The sequence below is a fragment of the Micropterus salmoides genome, unplaced genomic scaffold, assembly GCF_014851395.1.
Source record: "Micropterus salmoides isolate LMB-PRFRI ecotype aquatic unplaced genomic scaffold, ASM1485139v1 Ms_hic_scaffold_6, whole genome shotgun sequence".
NCBI classification, from domain to species: Eukaryota; Metazoa; Chordata; class Actinopteri; order Centrarchiformes; family Centrarchidae; genus Micropterus; species Micropterus salmoides.
Window position 1 is genome coordinate 24,381,912 of NW_024044348.1, and position 5,764 is coordinate 24,387,675.

A 5,764-nucleotide genomic window follows, 5' to 3' on the forward strand; every position below is an offset into this window, starting at 1 on the left:
GACTGCATTTTACTCGTTGACGTGAGCTAAAAGAGCTGAAAGGCTGCAAGGCTGCAAGACAGATGCAAAGCTGGCCTTCTTTCTGTTGGACTTGTAAGTCATAATGTAGAAACTGGCATGCTATGTCGTGTGTCGTTGCACTTGCTTGATGGATGCCTGTGTTAGCAAAGTTGGCACCTCAAGCAAAATCAGCCAGAGGTTTCACAGACATAAGTTAAGCTACTAGCTAAAAATAAAATGAAATAATAAAGAAATTACTAGTTAACACACTTGGACATCGATAACGTTACCGTAAGTGCTCCTGCAGAGGTTGCTGTCTATCTTTGTTAGCTAGTTTGCTACCCAAGTTTCAAGTAACATGCAGCTGCAGGAAGAGTGAAAATACCAAAGAGGACGTTGGCGGAGGAAGCTAAGAAGAGAAAAAGAAAGTGACCAAGCAATTAGACCAAATGCAAGTGTACATCTGTCCTTATTTACAACAGCAGTGACTTACACGGTAGGTGGACCAAAAACAACAGGAACAACAGATCTTACATAATGTTGCTTTAATATACAAGAGAAAATTACGACAGTCAGTAAAAACCTGTCTCTGTGTATCTCTACTAAACAGCCAGATGCCAGACAGTTAGTCTGTATAGCTGATTTATGTTCTTTTAAGAATCAGACTCCCCCTCTTCTCTCCTGACTGTGAAATAATATCATATAATCAATTAAATAACACTCTTGTGTGCCATTGAGTTCAATCATGTGTGTTTAGGGCTGTGGTAAAGGTGAATTACAGAGCTACTGTGGTGGCTTTTTCTGGCCAACAGAAAGTTCTGTAGTTCTAGAGAGCTGGGGCTGGTTGCACCAACAGGGCTTATGCCTTCTTCTCACTAAGACCTGGAGAAATCTATTTGAACTTATTGAAGAAATGTCACCAGACTTACAGTTTGTTTTGGCTGATGACAGCGATACTCGCTCCAAGAATTGAGCAAGAACAATGGTATAACTCCAAGCCACCACTAGGTCAGTTGTTGAGCAATATATCGGCAAGTATAATTATCTTATTTCTTCAATTACTCCCACTTTACTTACTTGCCTTTATGCTGTGTTTATTCTGAAGATCCCTACAACTTTTGGTAAAATGTATGCTCAGTAACTTAACAAATGTGTAAACATGGACTATATCTTGGTCAGCTGTGCCATGAATGTGTCAGCACCATGGATAGCGCCACTGGCCCAGGTGAGAGGGAGACAGAACATGACTATCAATGGTGCTGATACCAAGCAGCAGCCTTCCGGTGTCTGGATTGAAGCCAACCTGGAAGTAACAAAAACTGCAGTTCACTGAGTGGCCACTTGAGGCTGGCTGCAGAAGAGAGTCAATCTCCATTGACGCCCATGTTAAAATGCCCAACTTTAAAGCAGAATAAAACATGTTTACAGCCTGGTTTAAAAAATGTTTGCCCTTCGTGACAACCGTGAGGGGGGGGTTTAGAACTCACCTGTTTAAATTATATTAAGCCTTAAAGCTCTGCATTATTAGGGGCGTGGCCACTTTGATTGGCAGGCAGCTCTGGTCGCTGTCACTCCCCAGCCGAGTGACCGCCGTCTGTTAGCCTCACTCGGAGCTAATACACGGAGCTCTGAGGCTCAGCCTGTTGGAGCCGTTTGGACATTTCTACATGCAGATACCAGATGAATAATGGCAGGCTGTGCGATTTATTGGCGAGAGAACCTCCAGGAAGTCTGTGCTCCAGTTAGTGAGTGAAATTCTTGTATTTTATTTGTGTAACAACAATATTTAACAGGTATCGGCTTGTTACGCTAATTAGCCAGATACAAGCAGCCCCAAGCTGCTAAAGATAATGGGAGTAAGTGTGTTCTAACCGCAGCTTTTAATTAGTCAAAGACAAGTCAACAAGAAGACAGAAGCCAAAATGTATTAGATTAACCTTAGTGTTAAACATTAGGGTGATAATGCTTTGAAGAAAATGCGTCTGTGTGAAGTTGTAAAGGCTCAGTTCTCATTTAGCTGCCGTTATGTTAACGGTAAACTTTACAAACAGGCAATGAGAGATTTAGCTACGTCCTGTAACAGAGTCACTGTTACTATCATAAGTGGCTTCACCTGAACCCGATGGACACGAAGGGTTCAAAGGCAGAGAGCCAAAGGGGAAGCGGCTGTGGAGTTTTGCCTGAAACTGTCACACCTGCTCGCCGAGGAGAGCCGTGCACCTCCGATTGTAATGTTACTGTTTAAAAACGATATACTATTCTTTGTGGGGTTCATCAGTGGGGTTGATTGATTCGAAGTACATATTGAAGGACGTTTTGAGTCATCAATAAGTTATTACAATCGTTGTAGCATTCCATGAGATTCAGCAAACAACCTGGGCTGATCAGCGACGTTTCTGATAGGGAGCTTAAGAGGTGGATGCATAATTCGGCAGAACAGATGTTGTAGGCTACCTGCAGAGATTTACATCCACCTTTTTTGTCAGCATATAATGAGCGTTATTCCTGCAGACAGGTAGCTGGGCTGTAACTAGGGTGATGGTTTAGTTAAGGCGAGAAATTAGGTGTGTGAGAGCCGCCTCTGAGTTTGTTTGGTGGATTAGAATTTGCCTAAAAAGGTAGTACAGTTCAATAAGAAATATAAAATAAGATCCTTATAATAAAAATTCAATAAAATCTGACTTGAGTAGTCAACAGGTGTCTAGCAGCATGGATTATTATTGCACAATGTCCAGCAGCAAACTATATATTGTACATATTAGTAAACAGTGTATTTCACATTGCCACCCCTAATTACTGTCACATGCCAGAGAGGTTATCATGCTGAGGTGATCTCAGAGTTCAGTAGCTTTATGGCACTTTGGAAAAAGCTGCTTAACGGTCTACCCATTGTGGTGTTTATAGGTCCCAGAGGAGCTGACTGCAGAACCATCCAGATGTGATTTGCCGTGTCCAGCTCTTCAGGAGATAACAGCTCCGGCTTCCAGCTCTTCAGCTCCTGCTTTGCTCAGCCTTTTCTTTTTACTCACAACACCTGAACACTACTGATGTGAAATTATGACACTGGGTTCTTATCAACAGATTCTATCATTATAATAACTCTTAAAACACATTATTTCAAGTCATACAAAACTAATTTTACATTTGTAACCTTTTAATATTGATGTTTTCATGAATGCAAGACAAGAGTTTAAAACTATTGCTTGTGTATTAGGAATAATTTGTTATAAAATGTATCAGACTAATTAAACATAAAATAAAATCACATTCTTCATTCATCATCAGTTTCCTATGTTAATTGTAAATAGTGTGATTTAAACAATATACTATAGTTAACAGCTGTAAATGAAAATATAAAGATGGTATTTACATTTTGCATATATTTTAGTAGAAAGTAAAAAATAAAATATACTGTTTTATTTTGACATTTCTTTAAGAGACAAATGTGACATTTACTGAGAAGTTACTTAGTTGTTGTGAAAAACAAAGACTTGTCTGCACAGTGAATAGTTTTGAAGCCCTGTACGAGGTGTCATTTATTGCGATCTCTGAGAAGGTCTTGTGTGGTTTACATTGTATAGACTCACCTATTTACTACATGTGCATTCGATCAGCTCTGAGACCTCAGAGTTAGCAATAATAAATACCACCTAGTGGGATTCATAATTACTCTGTGCAGGTCATTCTTTGTTTCAGCACTTACCTACAGGAGGGTTTGGATGTGCCCATGTTATTCTGTGTTTAAACTAGACTTATATCAGAGCAGCAAACAAGGCACTCTTTAACTTCAGGCTCTGTTAGTGGGAGTATGGCTCCTTATTTGTCGTAAGGTATAAAGGTAGAAAGTAAAAATACTCCTGCACACACAGAAATACACTGCATAATTACTTTTCAACAGTTCATGTGAAACATGTTAGGAGTATTTTCACTTTTCAACTTATACTAGACTGATGCTCTTTAGCAAGAGTTCAGCTTTAATGTTAAAGTTTAATTCGTGTTTTATCTGTGGTATACGATTAGCTTTTCAGTAAGTAGTAAAGACAGGGAGTGCTAATATATTTAGAATTTATTACAATGTGAACCATAAACCATATATATTTTTTAAATATTTTTTACAATATTTAAAACTCAAAGTAAACATAAGGAGAGAAAGCCTATCCACATCAGTCCACACTAAAAGCACAATGACGAGGCTTCCCAGGTCTCTGCAGCTCTCTGGGCACCAGGTGGACATCTGATCCAGTGTGACTGGGAGGGAAATGTGCAATAAATGCTTCAGGTGATGAAAAATATAAAGTAAACAATACAGATGAGTCTTTAAAAAATAGAATATTGTGGATAAGTTACTTTTCTAACGTAATTCAAAAAGTCAATCTTTGATATATTCTTGATTCATTACACAAAGTGAAGCATTTCAAACCCTTTTCATTTTCATCTTGATGATTACGGTTTACAGCTCATGGAAATAAAAACTCCAGTATCTCAAAATGTTTTAGAGTTTTGCAATTTTAGAATAAATACATTTCTGTATTATAAATTATACCCTCACCTGTCTGCCTCTCTAATCAGCTAATTAACTCAAAACACCTGCAAAGGTTTCTGTAGCCTGTAACCTCTCAGTCTGGTTCTGGTGCACACAATGAACTTTTCCACAGTATTCTAATTTTTTTAGATGGTCCTCTAAAAGATGCCTCAGTGTTTGAATATCGACAGCACTATTATGTCACATACATGGGAGAAGATTGAACAAGGGAGTCTTTAAATGTTTTTGTGTTGTCCTTTTAAAACAGTTTGCTGTCAAATGTCCAGTAGGCAAGACTAGTAATGTTATTTTAGACTCAAAGTTTAAGCTTTGAGTAGTAGAAGTGGAGGCATCAGAACCTCAACAAGAATCTTGTGACAAATTTAAAAAGTACATTTCTCTCTCAAGTGTCGTATTCCAGACAATAATCTGCACTGTCAGCCCTGACAATAGCAGCAACTTACTCAAAATAGCGGTGAGGGTAATTAACATGATAACAGCCATGGCTAACATTTTACAAGCTAAATCGCTTCCATCATGTAAGTAAGGACTCTACCGCTAGCTTATTACGTTTAAAACAACTAACATGCTCAGGTGACATCCAGATAAATGACTCGTAACTAACGTTGACAAATAAACAAGTAAAATGGTTAATTGATTTGCTTCAAATTGTTCGTTTGAGATTTAAGTAAATGTTAACATAATTAATAACTGATTCATAGTTAACTGTTAGCGTTACATAACACGTTACCACATTTATATTTTAAGCATTTAAAACCTTGTGAAGCATAATGTCAATAACAGATGTGACTTATTTTAATATTTTCCAGTGTCTTACCTTCACTGTGAGCTGGTAACGACCATAAACTGGTAAAAACACGGCCACAAGTTCCAACCTCCACCATACAGCAACGGGGGTTTAGAAGATACCTCTGCTAACGCATAGTAGAGCATATAGCATTAGCTCCTTAGCCTGAGCTAACTCGAGCTAGGTGGGAGTGGTTTTAGCAACATGTCACCTCAGCTCCACCCACGATCCACCTCTTTGCCCATTGTTGGTTATCCGGGAGTGAAAAACACACAGAGAGGATCCCTCGAAACTGAACATAAAGGATATATTAAAAAAACAAGTATGAACCACATCCATCGCTGAAGAGAAATTACTCTCTTCCAATGTCTGAGTCTCACTTTTCACACTGACCAAATCTGCAAAAGGAGGGGAATCTTATCCGAAAACATCAG